Source organism: Lutjanus erythropterus, chromosome 16 (assembly GCF_056507025.1).
Source record: "Lutjanus erythropterus isolate fLutEry1 chromosome 16, fLutEry1.hap2, whole genome shotgun sequence".
Lineage (NCBI taxonomy): Eukaryota > Metazoa > Chordata > Actinopteri > Lutjaniformes > Lutjanidae > Lutjanus > Lutjanus erythropterus.
In genome coordinates this window covers 7979320-7999649 of record NC_139332.1, presented here as the reverse complement: position 1 = coordinate 7999649, position 20330 = coordinate 7979320, and the positions used below count along the sequence as shown (strand labels likewise).

Here is a 20330-nt window from a genome sequence, read left to right as displayed (position 1 = left end):
TCAATGAAGAAAAGAAAGAAAATTAATATATAAATGTGTCAGGAGAGGACCTCCCCTCCTTTTAAGAAAAAACAAATCAAAACAAACTTGGGTATGAAAAAGCAATGGTTTAAATAAAATGCTACAAGTACAACCAATTAGAAATGCTCAGCTCTGCGAGCCCCATCCCTAACGTTCTTACACTTTTGTTAAGTACAGGGACTTATTTGGGCGAAACAATAATGTCTCCAGAACTTAATTTAGACCCTGGTCCCTGTGGTGGAAATGTACCAAATTTCACCAAACGTTTTTTGTCCCTAGGGAAACTTCCTGTGGTGGAAACACAGACTGAGCTGAAGCCAAAGGCTTTCCATTTTTTATAGTTTATATTTTTTAAACACTGAATTCATTCACTTCAAATCAACTCACGTCAACTAATTAAAATTTTATTTTATGCACCATTTCAGCAGTTTGTAAAAAGATAGGTTAGAAAGGATTATGAAGGAGTAAAAGAGAAATTAAGTGGAAAAACTAAAACACAATATCAAAGGCAAATCAGCCTCTGTGTTGGCATGTGTAAGCAGGGATGTAAATGAAGCCCAGTTTGGCTCAGTCTCTAAAATGTGAAAAAGCTGGAGAAGCAAACTGCTGCATTTGGGGGGAATGTGAATCCTATTCAGGTTTTTTTTTACCTGCACATACTTGAATGAGGAGAGGGAGAGCATTTCATTTCAGAGTCATGTCAAAGTCAAACGAAGTCAAATCAAGTGAGCGGAAATCCAAACGGCCACTGATGCGTTGCAGCAATCTTTGCCTTCACCACGGTGCGTCTGCTATTCTCTCATACAACAGTGCCAGTCCTATTATGGTACAAACGCACATTCAGGTAAAATGACTTCTTTTTCCACCTTTTTAAAAATACTCCACATCACTCCTATAACACTGATAATGATCCATCTTGGCAAGGAGAACTCTGTTTGTGTGGCTTGCAAAGAGAAAGTGGGGAAAAAATATTTGAAGCAAGTCATCTCGGGAGGCAGTTGAAATAATTGGTGCTGGGCACCGGCTCTGGTGCCATGTGGTGTTGTTATTGAGCCTCGCTGGCTGTGACACAAAGACAGCCAGGCAGGCAAGAAGGTAGGAAGGCAGCCGGCGATGATTATGTTTGTGGGAAGGTGAATGTTTACACACTGGCCACTCACGTGGAGCCCATGTGCTCGCTCAGAAATGCAAGCTCATCTGCCAGTCACATCGGAGGAGGGAAAAAATGGGAGGGAGGAGGAGGAGGGAAAAAAAGCACTCATTGGAAGGTGGCCAACTATTCCCATAGAAATCTCACACTCGCAGGCTGGCTGCAGCCCCGAAGCCGGCGGTTTTGCACTTGAAACAGCGCCCGTTGCTATTTTTGGGACGTGACCTGATGGAGGAACCCCAGAGGGAGTGACAGGAGCAGAACGCTGATTCAGAATCCACCCCCCCCTCCTCCAATCCACCCTGTTCCCTCTGCCCTCCCTCCATCTCTTCCTCTCACTTCAGTGGCTGCGCAAACCCGGGCCTTTCTGACCCGCACAGAAGAAGTGGCAACTACAAACCCATGCGAAACTCAGCAGGAGAAAAATCACACTCTTAAGAGTTTCATTGGCTGATACCCAATTAATGTTCACAAATTTGAAAACGGGTCAGGACAAGGCAGAGCCACGCTGTGTGAACGACACCGAGCACTGAGATCTTAATGCTCTGCAGTAGAGAGCAGAGATCAAACAGCATGACATTCCTCGCTTAAACAACCATGGCGGGATCCTTTTTCTAGCAGCCAGCATCGTCAGCTGACCTACATCTCCCCCCCTTTCTCTTCCCAACCAGCACCAGCACCACCCCACCTCCGCTCAGACATCACAAGACTGGTCATCTGACAGAGGGCTCGGTCTGAAGGCCCTGGGCTGACCGCCAGAGATGACCACCTCAGCGGCCACCACGGGCCACAAAAAACGCCCCGCCCCACCCCCCCCCGCCACCCCCAAATGACCCAGACCAGAGGGCAGAAAGGTCGGGGGTCAATTCCTAGAGCTACGCCCAGGAGTCACGTCTCGGCAGGAGGTCACTGTGGACGGCTGCACAAGACGTACACACTTCAGTCACAAGACAGACGGAGGCGGGATCCATCCTGCTCGACAACAACAGCCATTGAAGTTGGATTTGGGGTCCTCAAGGGGACCTTTAAGCAGAAAGATCTACCAGAAATCAGCAAAATTTGAGAAGTAACAGTCTTCACTCTTGCCACTGTTACCTCATACTGACACTGGCAGTAAGAACAACTGTCAAGTGCCAAAAACTACCTCTGAATACTTCCTCAAATTTGTAATCCTGTTTGTTTATTCTTTGCTGAGACACTTTCTGATTCAAAATCAGATTCATATAGATTTTTATTTCAGAAACATTTTATATCGCTGCCAATATAGCCGTCTCAGTTTTAACACAACTGTCTACAACTGTGGTTGAAACATCTTGTGTTTCAATCAGCCGTAAACTACGACAATACAACTGTCGGGTTGCATGTTCTCAGTCTCTTCCAAACCTGTGATCTGTGAAACTTGGGATTTCCGGCGTTGTTTTTGTAGCGCAGAACAAAGCACACCAGCACCAACATCATGAGAACAGGCACAGAGGAAGAGGTGCTATTTTGCATGAAAAAATCCCCCCAAAATATTAGATTTAGAGAACTGGCCATCATTTAAACTGAACATAAGATTAGTTGAGTCAGGATCCGAGTGGTTTACTAACACAGTAAGACGATTTCAAGGTGTAAACCCTGTTAAAATTGTTCTGTCAATGCTATCCGACCACCAGAGAGCATATGATACCTAGACTTTGGTCAGGAAGAACGACATATAACCTTTAAGACTGCCCAGGGGCTGATTTCTGCTTTTATTAGGAATGAGTTACAATCATCAGTCCCATTTTGGATCTGGTTCCACATGGGTAAAATATCTGGATTTGTTCAATTCTGCAGGCAACAAATTTCTTATAGAATCATTCATGATCTCTCTTGGATCATTTTTTTTGTATGGTAGAGTACTGAGGCACACATAAGGAAGAAATGAAAAGAGGAAGATTTATTTTTCATTTTGAGAATAAAGTCGAAATGTTGAGAATAAAGTCCAACTTTTGGTATTCGTTAAAGACATAAAAAAAAAATAAATCAGAGGGAGCAGACAGTCTTTTCCTGCATTTTGGAAATGAAGTTGAAATGTTGAGAATTAAGTTGAAATGTCTCTTTCTGACACTACACATATCTGCAAAGAAAAAAAAAACTCAAAGTGTATGCTAACTGTTGGGTAATGTGAAGTGTATTATGTATGCACAAAAAACTGTGATTTATTTGGTATTTACCATATGATAAAGTAGAATTAATATTATATCCACTTTGATGTTTTTGCTTCTGCAGCAGCACAGGCCCACAGTGAGACGCAAACACTGGATGCGGCATTCAAAAAGATGTGGATCGGGTAAAAGTGGATTCGGAATTGGATTCAGATTCAATGAAATGTAACTGAAACCCATTCTTAGTTTTTATATGTCTGACAGGAGGGTTGGCCCAGATTGGAGTCAAGTTGACAAGTTTTCTTAGAATTGATTTGTCTTGTTTTGTTTGTTTTATTCTGCTCTTGCTGGGTGTTGAATGCTTTACTTTTGTTTGATTTGATTGAGTTGTGTATGTTGAACACTGGGGCGAAAAGCTGAAAGATTCATGTTTAACACAAAGTTTATTGCTGAAGGGGGTATTCTGCTCTTCCTGCTCTTCTTTTAGGACATGATTTTTTTTTTATCCTGTTTGCTGTAAGTCTGCAATACATTTGCTGTTAATGTTATTGGTTATTCCTGTTTATTTATTTTTTTAAAAATGTTTTAAGAAAAAAAAAATTATCTGAAACTTGTAGCCCAGAATTTCTCAAGAAAAAGACAATGACCAGTCATTGAACAATACAGACTAGGACCTGAATCAATTAACAGAATAATAAAGTGAATGTTTCAATAGTTAACTCAAAAAAAGTAGATATGTTATATCACTCTTTCAGATTTGACATTAAATAGAAAGGGGGCATTATAGAGAAAAATGTTCATATTCTTCAAAGTGAAAAGTATGCTTTGTTATCAGTGAAATCCTGACATGATAATAACACATAATACAAAAAATTTAATCAAATCTACAAGAACATATATGCACACATATGCACCTGCCACACCGGCACGTAAGCAGCAGAGAGGGCGAGCTCTTCTGTAAATATCTGACAACTGACAGCTCTGATCCCTCAGCCTGGATAGGCAGAAGCATTGCACGCACACACACATACACACAAACACACACAAGCTCCTACCAACTCCCACTCTGCAGTCATTGATTTTTCCCGGCTCAATACTGCACAGCACCAGCCTGTTCTGCTGACTGCACAAGCCGGACAGCGAGAGAGGAGAGCAGAGGAAGGAGGAGGAGGAGGAGGATGGGGAGGGAGAGGGGGAGGGTAGGAGGAGGAGGGGGGGGGGGGGAGGTTGGTGATACTGATGCTGCTGTGGCTCTGCTATTCAACATGCTCATTATTAGAAGGCAAATGATGGAGGGGATGAAGCAGATCAGGCGTGAGGAGGAGTTGGAGGGACAGTGGGGTGGCTAAGTTTTGAGCGTGGGGGGGTGGGGGGTGGGTGCATGAGCTCGGAGGAAGGTTACAATAATAATCTATATTTGTGACAGCTGATAACATGAAAATATTTAAGAAAGCCATGTTTTTCTAGGTGGGAAAAGAGAGAGATGTGTGAGCTGTGTTGTACAGAGAAGCACAGAGCTGCAGCTCTTTTCTGTGGAGCTTCAAGCTCCTCTCTATGGCAGCCATTTTGTGTTTTTCCCAGCACTGCCTAACATGGAACTTCAGAGCTGAGAACTGCAGAACAGTGTTCAGAATGTTTGAGGAAGGCAAAAAACACAGATTTATAGAGAGAGTGGTGTTGGAAAATCTTTTTTAAAATCCTAAAAAAATCAAGAATATGCTACTATTGTTCGTGAATGTGGAAAATGGCAGAAAGTCTTAATAATTCCCATTATTCCTATATTCTCCTCTAAGTGTGCCTGCGCTGCTGTCTCTGAGTCATCTGCTCTGCTCTCCTCTCTTGCCGTCCTAATGTATTCCATTTGCAGATTACTTCACTGAATCAATCAAGCCCGACCAGAGCCATTAGTCTGCCAAGCCAGCCGATTTCTTCTTCTTCTTCTTTTCTTTTTTTTTCTTCTAGGTTATGAGAAACAGAAAGCGGGAGAAGGCGAGAGGTAGCGGGCCCTGAGTGAGATAATGAAACATATCTGGATTGTGTGACCCCGGCCAGTGGTGTGTAACTAGATCTGGTGGTGGTGGAGGTGTGTGTGTGGGGGTGGGAGGTGGTGGTGGGGGGGCAGAGTTCATCGCTCAGTCACACACTCTCCCTGACCCACTCTCTCTTCTCTGTCATTCTCAGACCTCAGGGTTTCACCAACCGCCTAGTTGGCAGGCTTCCTCGTTCTCAGGCCTCCAGATGCTAAACACAATATACAGAGGAGAAGAAGAGGGAAAAAAAAAAAGAGCTCACTCACTCCAGACTTTGCTCACACACACATCCTCTGTGGCGAGGTGATAGCTGAGGACTAAGAAGGAGGAGGAGGAGGGGGAGATTATGAAAAAAATGGCTGCATCTCGAGGGCTGCCATGGTTACTGTGATCCACGTGGTTGACACATTAGAGCCGACACAGTCCCTCCCCCCTGTTGCTGCCATCCCATCCCTCTGTCTGTCTCTCTCTCTCTCTCAGTGGCCTCCCTGCGTGCCTGCCAGGGTCACGGTGCAGTCAGCTACTACAAAAGAAGCAGCCCGTCATTGTTACAGGAAACTCAGACGCACCAGAGCCATCCCCCACCTCCCCCTCTCCGCTGCCGCCACCACTTTAATTACACACTCAGCCTCCGGGCCTTTTTTGCGCTGAGGAAGCCTGGGAGACACACACGCACGGAGAGTGGACAAACACAAAACAGCAAAACCTTGAACTTCTTCTCTGTCTTTTCCCTGATGTTTATGTTTGCGTGCCGGCGACCTCGTCAGTGAAAACGCTTCAGTGCTGCGCGTTTACCGCTCGCTCAGGGCAAAGCGGGCTTTTGATATCTGAGCGGGGGGTCATGGGAAAAGTCGTCCCTTCCCTTTTAAGCTTTAAGATCAAGTGAAAATTTCTGCGCACATTCTCTTAAAAGGGATTTCTCTTTTTTCTTTCTCCGGCTCAGCCCCCTGAACGTGCTGACTTGACTGAGCCCAGAAGCGAATTATCTCCAGACCACAATCACTCCTATCTGCACGCGCAGATGACAGATAGACTGCAGGCGCTCAGACTAAATAAAACGTAGCCCGTCTCATCTATGGAACCACCTGTGATGACTCCAGGAAAACAGGAAACGTACAGGTGTGAGCACAAAGACGGACAGGTGGGCGTTCCCGGAGCCTCGGCCACCTGCACCGAGAGGGTCCCACCTGCGTCCAGGGGCTCCGTGGAGCTTCTGGGGAGTCCACGGGAGGCTTGTGGAGAGGCGTCTCCGGCCCCAGCTCGAGTTTTGCAGGGCTGAGCTCAACCATAAGGGGGCACTCCCATCCCACTATGAGGGAAGAACTGGAGAAAGGAGGAGAAGCAAGGCCCCTGCCTCATACAGCAGCAGCAGCAGCAGCCATTACAGGGCTTCACATACAACACAGGCTGAAGAAAAACTCTCTATACACAGTTGGAGGAACCTATAGGAGCACCATGCACCTTTGACTCGATCCACACGATGATATAGATGTGAGTTAGTGAGCAGATGGCTCAAAAACAGCCCTGTGTGTGAAATTAACATGTCTAAGGTTGTGTTATTTAATTTCTCCAAGATGTAGGCAGACAACAAACATGGATCGGTAGAGTGACACGACGCTCAGAGACTAGGAGCACCCTGTTGGGGTTAGATATCTTGTCTGGGAGTATCAGTGCCACAGACACAATGTCTACTCCCTCCAGCTCCCCAGAGATCACCATTACACTACTACTTTATCACCAGCAGCCACGTGGGGAGGATAACACAGGGAGGAAAAAAAGTATGAAAAGTGAAGTAATTCAGAAAAAGAGTCTCGTACTGCGAAGGCATAAAAAATACAATTCATTTGATGCTGATCAATACTGCTCTGCTTAAACATTCCTGTGATGCAGGCTCGCAGTCAAAAAAGAAAATAAAGGCCAACTATGAATCTTAATCAATGAGTAGGGAGTTCTTTTTTAAACGCTCCACATTTGCCTAATTGAGCTTCTCTGTGGGGGTAACAGAAAAGGGGGTGTGCGAGGCACACAAACACCGCAGCAGCCTGTGTGGAGCTAACACAGAGTAGATGAAGGGAGGGCGAGGAGGGGGGAGAGGAGGAGGAGGGGGTCTGATTGCTGTGAATAATGGGGAGATGGTGTGTGCGTGGGGGGCCTTTTGTAGAGATCACAATAGTAGCAGGGAGTCCCAGGGCAGCGCACAGATGCCCGAGTGAGGCAGGCAGCTGCCCAGCCCGAGGTGAGGGGTGCTGGGATACGGAGGGCGAGGGGGCTGGAGGGGCCTCGGGGTGAGGCTGAGGAGGGGGGATTGTGAGTTGGTGGGGAGGCTCCAGACCCCTACAGCCAGTCTGCGTGCTCTCCAGAGCAGCAGCGCCCCTCCCCTCCTACTGTCACACTCACACATGGCGGGTCTAGTAGGAATGTAACGATACTAAAAACTGATAATATCACAATAAAAAGCTAACAATATGATATTTATCACAATATTAAACTAAGAAAAATGACAACTTGACAAAACGTAATTTATTAAATGATAAATCATTTTTTTCTTTTCACTTACAAAGGTAGAATAAGTAGGATTAAGGGCTGCAACTAAATTATTTTCATTATTGATTAATCTGTTGATCATCCTATTGATTAATCGATAAGTTGTTTGGCTAACAAAATGTCAGAAAACGTTGATCAAATGTCTAGTTTTGTCCACAACCCAAAAGATATTCATAGAGGCTAAAGAAACCAGAAAATATTCACATTTGAGAGGCTGGATCAGAGAGTTTGGACATTTTGTCTTTGGGGAAAAAAAAAAAAAACATGACTCAAAATGATTAATTGAGTATCAAAATAGTTGATGATTACTTTAACAGCTGACAACTAATCGATTTATTGTTGCAGCTCTACACTCAGACATATGGTTTCTAGTAGGGATGTAAGGATAGCAAAAAGTCATGGTATGATAACGCCTCGACATTAAGTGCCCAAAATGATACTTATTGCGATATTTAAAACAAAGTAAAATTACAACTTGCAAAAATGTCTCTTTTTCCTTTCAACTTAAAGGTATAATAAGTGGGATTTGTCAGTTGCTGTTTATAAACACTAGGGGTGTCACAATTCTTGAAATTCACAATCCAGTTTGACTTTCGATTTTACGGTCACGATTCAACTTTTAATGTAAACATTATAGATTGTTTCAGCACTGACTGCTATGCCATTTCAAGTCCTGATTAACTAAGATCAGCTGCCATTTACAAACGGATAACTGTTACAAGCTGGAACACTGGGTTAGCTGCTAGCTAAAGTTTAGAGCCAGGGGTCAATCAGGGAATTGTATGATAATAAAATAAAAAATAATTAACCATGTAAGATCACGGCAGATATTGTGACAGTACAGTACTGAGACTTTTTAAACTGTGTTATCTAGAGCTGCAAAAATAAGTCGATTATTCGATTAGCTGTCAACAAATCTCTGATTCAAGCTTCTCAAATGTGAGTATTTTCCGGTTTCTTTACTCCTCTATGACTAAAGAGACTATTTTTGGGTTGTGGACAAAACAAGACACTTGAGGACATCATCTTGGGCTTTGGGAAAAATTTATTTATTTATTTATTTTAACCATTTTCTGACATTTTATCAACAAAACAACTGATCAATTCATTGAGAATGAATGATGGAAACAATCGTTAGTTGCAGACCTACTGTATATGCCAGGACAGCTGTTTAACACAATATTAATTTAAAATACCATTTTGACACACATTTTGCCTTTAAATCAAATTTCAGTAATATTTCAGTTAATTGTTATAAGTTGCCTAATCATTAAGATGAGTCATTTTAACCAAAAAAGTCAATTATTTGCTGGTTCCAGCCCTGTAAATGTAAGATTTTGCTACTTTTCTTTGTCATTTATGACAGTAAATAAAGAGTCTTTGGGTTTGGACTGTTGTTTGGACAAACTAATTAATTTGAAGACATCACTTTGGATTCTGGGAGGTTGTAATGAGCATTTTTCACATTTTGACATTTTATGTACTAAACGATTAATCTGTTAATCAGGAAAATACTTGGCAAATCAATCAATAATGAAAATAGTCATTAAGTGCAGTCTTTCTTTAAAAAGAGTCTGCTTTTCTTCTTTAAAAAAATTAAATAAAAGCAGGCATCCGTGACCTAAGTATATGTAAAATTGGCATGACTTGTTTTAGGCAATTAATGTCTAAATTAAGTATGTAAAACTGCAAAACAAAAACAATGCAGCAGTCAGCTGCAGTCCTTTTCCAAAATAAAATAAAAAATAATAGCCTAAAATAAGTTAATTAACCATATAATATCACAGTAGATATTATGACAGTCTGGCATGTTTTTTTATTGCAATATTTGACAAACTGTTACCTCCCTACTGTCTAGGGGGCGCTACCAAAGCAACTGCCACCAGCAGTGAATTAACTGGGGAGAGGGGGGAAAAATAATATAGAGGTTATTTCATAGAGTGAGAGTTAATTTCATTGTGAGGCTGGTTTCATCCATCCAGGCTCAGCAGCAGCAGCAGCAGCAGCTTGTTCCAGCGAGAGCAGGAGAGAGCAGAGCACAGACAGTGCTGCAGTCAGCCACAGTCTTTGTGCTGCAAAACTAGCTCAGCCCAGCAGAAATGGAGGCAGAGGGGAGGGGCATGGGAGAGTGTGAGAGTGTGTGAGTGAGCGGAGAGAGCAAAAGGGAGAGGGAGAGTGCTCTGTGTGTGTGTGTGTGTGTGTGTGTGTGTGTGTGTGTGTGTGTGTGTGTGTGTGTGTGTGTGTGTGTGTGTGCGCAAGCTCACAAGAGCAAAAACAGGGCTCGAGGTTTGAGCAGAGCTGAGAAACAATTCAGTGAAGCAAATGCAAAACAACACACTTTGTCAGCAGATTGAATTTTCTCAAGTACATTAATTAAAAATCACATAGAGGAAAGAAACGGGTGAGACAGAGAGGAAGAGGGAGAGGAGCGGGGGAGAGGAACAGACGAGCTGGGAGGTGGGAGGAGGGAGGGTGAGAGCGAGCCGAGCGAGAGGCACCCTGGAATCTGAATAAGACATGTCCACACAGGAAGCAAGGGCCCCAGAATAGCAACAGGAAACTGGCCCCGGACTCTGAATACTGTGAGCGTCAGAGGCTCGCAAAACAAGGCTGCGCTGCACAGCGTTATGAAAGCTGATTTACTGAGAGAAGAGAGAGAACGAGGAAGGCAGGAGGAGGAGGAGGGGAGGAGGGCGCAGGCGAGGGAAAGAGAAAACGAGAATTTAGATAGAAAGAGGAACGGAGAGAGGCAGAGAGTGAAATATATATTTAAAAAAAAAGAGAAAGAAATGCAGCAAAAAAACAAGAGTGTAATATTGAAAAAGGCAAGGAGGGGGTTGGGTTGGGTAGGAGAGGAGAGGAGAGGAAAAAAAAAAAGTGGGCCGGCCTTGTCAGGCTGATTGCTCCAGAGCTATGTCGCAAAAACAAGCTTAGCTGCAGGAGGAGAGCAGAGCTGGGCTGGGCTGAGCGGGGAGTGGGGATTGCAGGAGGGGGACTCAGAGTTGATCAAGACTGGAAGATCCCTCAGTTCCAGATCAGGAGGCTTGGTACATAACATTAAAGGTCATTAAGGGGGAGCAGTGGGTAGTGGTGGGGGTCTGTTGTGGTGTTGTGGGTGGTCCCTAAGCTTTGCAAATGCACCGCATAAGACTGGATTCAAGCAAGGGTGGGGTCCTAATAGGCAGCAAAAAATTTTGGTGGGAAAACTATAACCTCCAGTTGTCAGAGCAAGACCACAATTAAATTAAGAAAATAAAAAATCATCTTGTGTCGTTCATCATTAAAAATATCTATCACATATTGTACTTAAAGGGAAACATCACACAAAAATCAAAAATACATTTCTCCCTCTTGCCTGTAGTGCTATTTATCCATCTTCATCAGTCATCTCAACCACTAGCTTGTGGCCCACTGCTGGGCCCCAGAGCACCATGCAGTGGGGCCACGGAGGCAGTGGAGTGGTACTGCCAAATACTAGATTATTGATTTTTTTGTTTTGGTAATTTACAGGACTATTTTTTTAAATCTAAGCATGCTCATGAATTCACATAAATTAAAAAACAGCAAATTTTAATGCATTATTTCAATGACCAGTTACGCCAGTTACAACACATCATCGGGTAGAGAAAAACACGTTTTTTGACACAAAATAGATTATTTTTTTTTAATCATAAAAGTGATGTGGGAGACAACCCTGTGCTAGTAAAAGCTTCAAAGTGTGTGGTGAGGAAATATGACCCTGAATGCATTAACTTTGGATTCATGATAGCAGGCAGTGATGCTGAGTTGAAACAGCAGTTTCAGCCCAGATTACTCTTTTGTCATCCTATGTTTTTTAGGGTTGGATGGTGGTCCTTGGATTTTTTTTTAACATTCAGAATTGGCCTTAAGTTACAAAACGTTGAGAATCCCTGATCTAGTTTTGGTGTGAGTTGCAGAGATTTGGAGATACTGGCCAATGTCTGGGATGTCTGCCCTCTCTCGAATATAATGGAACCAGATGGCACTCTTGTGTTGCTCAAAGCGGCAAAAAAATACATTTGGAGCAACGTCTCTTTCCAGAAATTATGACCCGGTTCATGAAGATAACGCTTAGACCTTGTTTTGAATGGTTTCATGTAGGAACTATTTTCTTTCTGACGAACTACACCCGCCAAATGCATCACCTCACCAAAAGAGGAGTGCATCTGCTCTGGAGGAAAGGCTTGTGCATGTGACAGCGCAAGATATAAGCACACGATTTGTGTCCATCCAGGACTGTTTTGCGTTTTCCCGCCTTACTTTGCCATACTGTGCCTAGGTTGAGGAAAAGATCATGGTTGATGGTTAAAAGACAGCTTTTATGTTACTTTTTACATTAGAAAGGCTTTCTGGCATGGCAAGGGCATGTCAACGCAACTGACTAATAGCAAATTACAGCACAGTAGGGTGGGACAAGGCAGCACAGTCTCGGGGTAAAAAACACCTACTCTGTAATGTTAGTACTTCTGAGAGTGGTGATTCGATTGGTGGTGGCTGCTCGGTAGAAAGAAAATAGATCCAACATGAAACTTTTCACAAGATGATCTGCTGGTTATCTTGATTTTTGGAAAGAGACGTTGAGTTTTTGCAAATGTATTTTTCTTGCACTTTGAGCATAAAAAGCTGAGTGCCATCGAGTGCCATTATATTAGAGAGAAGGCAAACATCTCTACTGGTATCTCCAAAATTCTGCAACTCATACCAAATTTATCTAGATCAATAAGTAATACTACAGGTAAGAAGAAACATGTATTTTTGATTTGTGGTGAACTGTCCAGTGAAAACTAGGATGGGTGAATCAAACTACGATCTCCAGTTGGCATAAGAAGACCATGACCAAATTAATGTATGTATGGTTTTCGTCATTACAAATGCTGCAGTTATAGGCTTGTTAAGCACAGCTAATTAATGGTACTGAGTGTCTTCCATTTGTCCATTGTTAATAGGCAAATATACATCCCTGACACAATGACAGCGTAAAGCCTTGGCCCTTCCTTCAAGATAAAAGCTCTCCAGATGAAGCCACTTATTTGGAAAGGGAGAGAGCAACAGGAAGCATGAGAGAGGAAAGAAAAAACAAACTCAAGCGTGAGTGTGTGACCAACATGTGACCTTCCTCTTGAGTCTGGAGCACATTCAGACACATCGGAAAAGAGGAGCATCACAACCGGTGGGCGGTGCTGAGTGGGATTAGCCCCACAGTGGAGAAAGGGTGTACAAAAGACACGGGAGAGGACAAGGAGATTTAAAGACGGGGGAAAAAAAAAAGAAGTAAGAGAAGCAAGGTGGGAGGGAGGGATGATGGTAGTGGCTGGTAGTTCCACTCATTCCCATGGGTTGACTCGAGGAAGTGTCACTTCCAGAGATTATGAAAGCCGGACGGTGACAGCAGAGACTGGCCTGATTTACTTCTGCTGGAGCCCCGATGTGGAGTAGGTGGGCCTTTTTATTAGCTCCCTTTCATAACATGAGGGTTACTATAATTCTCTTCCCTAAATAAAGACACTTGACTTCCCATATGAATTTGTACGCAATATTTCTTCAGAATATGACCGAGAAGGCTGGTAACAAGTGAGTATCGCTGAATGTGAACAGTTATTTTGGTCATCAAAGGGGCACTCCAGTGATTTAGCGTGGCACTTTCACAAAGCTGTGTGGCTTATTAGGAACAGATAACAAAAAAAGCCTGTACAAAGTCTTGAAAGTTTGGGAAATGCTTAATTTTAACAGTTATGTTTGAAAGGTTAAGAATATGCTCGACTTTGAATATACCTCTTTGAAAATGCTCAACTTTCAATATAAACTGGTGCTTCATTGACACAATCACTCATGTAAGCCACAAATCTTTGAATATTTGAAATGAAACAATTCTATTGTCATATTTGCCATTCATAGCTAGATAAGTCCTCTGTTGATCCTTTACTCTGCATATTAAGAAGCATTACATAATCATGATCAAACATAAAAGAATTTGCGATTACATTTATAGCTTACCATTTATTAAATTGTTACATTTTATTTGAACAACTTAGATGTGATGATTAGAGAGTCTGTGAAAATTGAAGAAGCCGTGGCTGTGATATCCTGATTTTTAGCCCTGCATGTGTCAAGTTCCACCAATACGGGATCCTACGTTTCCCATAATGCAACGGTGTTACATCTTTCATCAGATCTTCCCTGCCTCTAAAGGAAAAAGTTAGATACCCGTCAGACAGCCTTTTCTGACAGTAACACGCTGTTATATAAGCCAAATATGGCTCTTGCCAAACCAACCAAACTCCATGGCCGAAATCAGTCATTTTACCTCACAGAACACAGGAGTTGCTGGTCTACCACTGCCTCGAACTGTTAGTTCATTTGTGTTATTGTGTGACTTTGGTGTTTTAAAAGGATGGCTCAGATTCACCAAATTCACATAACGACAGACAAAGTAACAGATCGAAGCAGCTGTAGAGCAACAGCTTCTGTATTCTGCAAGGGAAAATTATTGATTTAATTCATGGAGTTTGGTTGGTTTGGAGAGAGCCATATTTGGCTTATAATGGTGGTTTTCCGTGGGAAAAGGCTGTGTGATATTGAGGTAAAGCAGTGAAAATATACTAAATATAGTGTACACTTAAACTGATATTGATTTTTCTTTTTTTAGGTGGACCTGTTTTTCAGTGGCTAAAATTGGTTTTGCTGGTGGTCCTCTCTGCTTGCTTGCTGATCTACTGTTACGTAATACACTGACTACTGATAAGTGCCTCTAACAGCCACACATCAAATGATCCAAGCTATTCCTTTTTAAATGCCCGCATCTTTCAAACCCCACAAATCCATTTTTAATGTAAATGTCAGGTCTTAAATACAAACTGAGATAACAATGATGACAGTACTATGATGTCATCAGTGTTATTTTTTTCTTTCAAAGTTTTGAAACTTCCCTCCAAAACCCCAGAGGACACCATACAACTGTTTTCACAAGCCGTGCAGTACTCACTGTGAAACCACTCATGTGTAAAATTGGCCCCTTTAATCAGCAACTATGGTTATTCATTATAGACAATAATGTGACGCATTTGATTGAGAAACGTAGAAGAAAAGTCCTTCTTTCTCTCTTTCATCTTAGCTCAAAAGCTGCTATAAGGCCACAGAATTTACTTTCTAGCCGTGTGTCTTGTTGTGCTGTACTCACTGTAAGTTGTCTTAGATTCACATCAGCTACATGACTATGTGAAGACAACATCAGTTCCGGGGAACCGACCTCGCGGTAAATACTCAACTCAACAGTTAAACTGTGCTTGTGTGTCCTGGAGCCAGGAACCAGCTCAACCTGCTCAGCCAGTTCCACCGTGGCTGCCTGTTTTTTTCCCCCCTCCCTCCTCCTCCTCCACCTCCACCTTTTATCCACAGCCTTTTTTCGCAAGCTGACTGTTGCTTTCCTACCTGCGCCTTCCAGCAGGCGCTGAGCCTCCTGTACTCCTTTATTCCCACCTCGACGGCGGCCTAACAGACGCTGGGTTTTTAGCACCTGGCTCAAACAGACCCATCTGTGCTCTGGATGAGGTGATGTCTGGCTGGCTCTGTGCGAAAAGCTACTAAAGTAGCTAAATGGCGCTTTACCCCTCAGCCGCTGTTGGATCGGGATTCAAACACGACGTTCTGAGGCAGATTAAAACAAATGCGTCTGTACAAATCTCTGCGGTTCTTACAAAATAAACACCTTTTTCATCCAAATTAAACCTGCAGATCTGTAATCTGTACTTAACGTTCTGTCAGGTGGAGTTTCATTTGGAAAACAAACTTCTTTGTTTAAAATGATACAAGTCAATTTAAGATTAGAGCACACAAGCACAGGTACACAAGCGTCTATGAGTACTGATCGCCTATTCTGAATCAATCACAGGACTACCTGTTCATCAATCCACCAATTAATGAAAAATGAAAAACAATTCTGAAAAAAAGATACTTTTTTGATGCACTTGCTTTTTAATGAGAAAATGAGCTTGCTGGTGAGCTTTGTCATGGCCAGGTATTATTTAAAAATTTTCAATACAACTACTAACTCTAAATCTCAGTTTCACTACCGATATGACACATTTTTTTAATACCACACTTTGAATTATATAATAATTTTCCTTACAAAATTCTTTTTCTTTTTAATAAAACTGCTCAAATGCATTAGGGCTTCAAACAAAAAAAGTTGTACACGAACTTTGCCTAATAAAATAGGATAAAAGCCTAAATGACTTCTTTATATTTAATGTATTAGTATAACAATAACAAAACTAAGGGGCCGTCCAATTTTTTACAGCATCTCTGGAGCGTTTTTGGCATCCATGGCATACATGGAACAGACCTGCATCCATCTTAACAAACGTTACAATCCACACCGACTCCAAAGAAACCTGCAGGAATTGCAAACTTAAGCAAAATACACCCTACCCCTGTCTATATATTGTGAAATTATCTATCAAGACCTCCAGTTTTTCTGCGAGTTTTATGGATTCACTATGGGCACAGGCTCCTATTCCGAACAGCTACACTGGAAGGCAGAGCAAAATGGTTGCTGCCCTCGGTTCCAGAAAGTTCCAGAAAGTTCCAGAAACTGTTAAGACATGGCCGCCCCAATTCTGACCTCGGAAATGTGCGGGGCAGGTGGGTTCCCGAAGCTTTTTGACCGGCCGGCAAGCAGGTCTGAAGCAGAGTAGTGGCACTTTAAAGCCTCAGTGGGGAGGGAAAATGAAATAAATCAATCAATTAACTAAAAACATTGATTTTCTTCCTACCTGAAATCTATTTTTGTCCATTTAAGTTCTGTCATGTCTTTATTTAGGAGCTATGCTGCTAACAGGACACTCGGTTCTAAAGACAGCAATGTTTACAATAAAAGTCAGAGTATGTAATTTATGAAAAGATGCCCGATGCTTTTCCTGCCATCTCGTGCCCAAATATTAGAGTTGTACCAAATGTCATTTTCTTTTTACTCAAAGCTTCCATTGACATTTTGAATGAAGCTTTGAATGTCACCATATTTTATTTTATCCCTTGAACAAAATCCTCAAATTGAATAAAGTGATTTATTGGATTAAATGAGTCAGTGAGTCTTTTTTATTAAATCACCTATCTTAAATGAGTAGAACTCCTCAGTTTTGTCAACATTAATGTAATTTATGGTCCTGTTAGATTTCTGCTAAACTGCCCCATTAAATACAGGTTGGTGCTTCCCTTTGAGTGAGGCAAACCAGAGAGAAAACAGCTTTTTCATCGCAGTGAAAGCTGTTTGTGAAAGGCTAAACACCAACAAATATTTATTGAAGCAGAATATTTTGTTGGATAAAAACATGTTGTGAGTTTTTAAGTACTTTCTTCAATAAATTTTGACTTTCGAACTTTACAACACGCTTGGTTTATTGGAAATGTTTGGATAATTCAGAAACAGTCCTACGCAGCCACCACTGGAATCAAATTCTGCAAATAGTATAATATTAATAATGACCTCAAACTTCTAACTAATAGTAGCCTGAACGCTCTCTGTGACTTTGGAGAAGAACTGTGTTTAAGCAGGATGAAAACATGCAAAAAAAAATTTTAAAAGCTGTGCAGTATTCAAATGTTGATATAGAATTTGAATGTTAATGTCATGATTGAGGCTTCAAACTATTCAGCACAGCCCTACCAAATTCTTTTGAGGTAATCTTGGGGCCAATCATTCAATGCCAAGTTTTTATATTTAACAGTCAATAAATTAATGAAGCAATCATAGCAACAGATCATCTTCTGTCATTCAAGTTTTGATAAAAGCAGAATTCATTAACACTTTGTCAAAGTCTGGTTTTTAAAATAACTTCATTTCCAGGTACAACAGATACCACCGGCGTACATCTCCTCCCAACACCTGTAGACGACTAGTCAGCTGTTTTGACTCCAGCAGTCAGGGTTATACTCTCAGCTAGCGTGGTCTAATCTGCACACAGTGTCATGTGCGCTCCACAGGGGGCGCAGAGGGAAGAGTCGGGAGAAGAAGAGAAAAGGGGATCAGTTCATCTCTACCTTAGCCAGATTAATGGCTCTCCCAGCCAATCACAAAGCACCGGTAGGGAATCCCCGAGAAGTCGGAGGGAAATAAATAAAAATAGCCCTGGCCTGGCCTGCTCGGCCAATGGCTGAGCCCACAGAGAGATGTATAAATAAATAAGAGAAATAAATAAAAGAGGAGGGAAACACATCCTGAGGGCATCCCCTACTGGCATAGACAGCGCTGCCTCTCATCCCTCCCTCCCTCTCAGCATCTCCCACTCCAACCAATCACTCACACTATTTGAAGTTATTTGCTTGCACTCCCTCAATCCCCCCCCTCCTCCTCTCCCTCCCCTCGCCGCCGACTCCGCTCTCTCACTTTCATTCTCTCTCATTAATGATCTCATTTCTCACTCTCCTTCCCTGAGGCCCAGAATGAGGTTAGCTCCGCAGTCTGACCTATAAACACTGCCATGGAAACTGCAACGTGTTTCAGCGAGACACCTCTTTAACAGGGAAGATGGGGGGGGGTGAGGTGTGGGGAAGGGAAAGGGGTTCTCTCACCTTTATCTTAGCCAGAGGGCTATCAGACGCCAGATTTGCTTCGCTTTCAACAATCCTTTTCCTGGCAGAAATGTTTTTATGCCCTCTCAGAATTCTGCGTCTAACAAGTCAGTAGGAACCTGCGCTGCTTGAAGACGCTTTACTCACTCTTGGCATCCGCTTGTTGTTGTGTACTTTGTGAGTGTTGATGTCAGAGGAGGGGTTGAAATTCAAAAGATGGCAGAAAGGGACACAGATTTTTACTCTTGTTATGTCTGCCTCTAACATTCAAAAGATTCATTCAGCCCCAAATTTCAGTCATTATTGTCATTTAAGGGATGGTTTGGGTTTCTGAAGTGTAGTTGAAGTATGAAGTACTTATTCATGACCAGTGTATTACCTACAGTAGAATGTGATCGACACGCCCCCGGTTTTGGAGAAGCAGCAGGAGTCAACCTTTATCTCACTGTCAGATAGCCTTTTCTGAAGGGAAACTGCTGTTTTATAAGGCAAATATAGCATTCTCCAAAGCTACCAGAGTCCTTTGGAAAAAACTGTATTTTTTTTTTCAGTTAGTGTTATTGTGTGACTTTGGTGTTTTAAAGGGTTAGCTCAGATTCACCGAAGTCACACAATAACACCAAACAAACTAGCAGATTGAGGCAGCAACAGACCAGAAACGTCCATATACTGTCAGGCAAAATAACAGTTTTTTTCCCAGTAGAGTTTGGTGGCTTTGGAGAGTGATATTTGGCTTACAAAGAAACAGTTTTCTGCTGTCCGACGGCAAGGTAAATCATCAATAGCTTAGATATAGTACATTTAGCTGCTGACTGTGTCCATAGCAGTACATTATTTAGCATCATGAGTACCTCATACACCCAAACTATTCCGTAAATATCCAGGTCAAAAACATTGCTACAAGCCGACAACTGGGTAACAATGTCCACGTTAGGATAAGTTGGAATATAACGCAGACTTCATGTGAGTAGTTTAGCCAGCATGTCAACAGACCGCAGTAAACAAACCTGGGAATCTACAAGCAGTGTCAGCAGTCCAAAGTACTGACTATTGACCCTACTCTGGTAAAGCATGCAATACCCACAGTAGTTACAGCTCTGAAGAAGCAGAAAATGTCCATCACATTGCTCTGAAAAGATTGGTGCAACTGAATTAGACTATTTGGTAGTCAATCGATTGCACAGCAGGCCCAAAAATCTGATATTCATCCCACATTTCTGTGTATTTTCCTCACTCACGGTGCTCTGGTTACACTACAATACTTTTTTTTGTCCCCCTGCAGGTTTATGACTCTTACTGCTGCAGAACTTTAATTGCTGAATTACAGAACAAAACCAGGTGCCAGGTGATGTTGGTTACTTGACAATTTTGAAATTAACTGGACGATGTTATCTTTTTTTTATGGGCTTTTAAACTCAGCTATATTTCATAGTTTATAAGAGAGAACAGCAGGTGTTAACTGGTCAGGGTGGGGAAAAGAAATCGATTCATAAAAATTGTTTAACCAGTAAAAAGCACTTTAGCACAACAACACAACAATTCAGCTTAACTGCCAGTTAACATCCAAAAAATGGTGTCTGAGAATCTGAGAATGGATTTAAAAAAAACATGTGAATGAGATGTGGTCTAAAATCTGTTCTAGTCAAACACAGTGATACTGTTCATGTGCTTAAGAAGGGCAGAGAAGCCCTGACACCTGCAGTAGGTTGATCTTCTATGCTAGTTCTATTACATGCTTGTTGTCAACATTTTGACAAATAAATGAGTCTACAAATTCACAGTTACAGTTATTGGAACCATTTGTTTTATCCGGCTGTCGATAAGGTAAATTAATTGAAAAATGCACTTTGGCTCTGATGCAGCCGCCTC

The 20330-nt window shown here is 42.1% G+C and overlaps 1 protein-coding gene across 1 annotated transcript in view; it reads right to left on the bottom strand.

Annotated features, from left to right (window-relative positions):
* arid1ab (AT-rich interactive domain 1Ab) overlaps positions 1–20330 on the bottom strand; it is an 81707-nt gene that overhangs the window by 19955 nt on the left and 41422 nt on the right. The window lies entirely within an intron of this gene.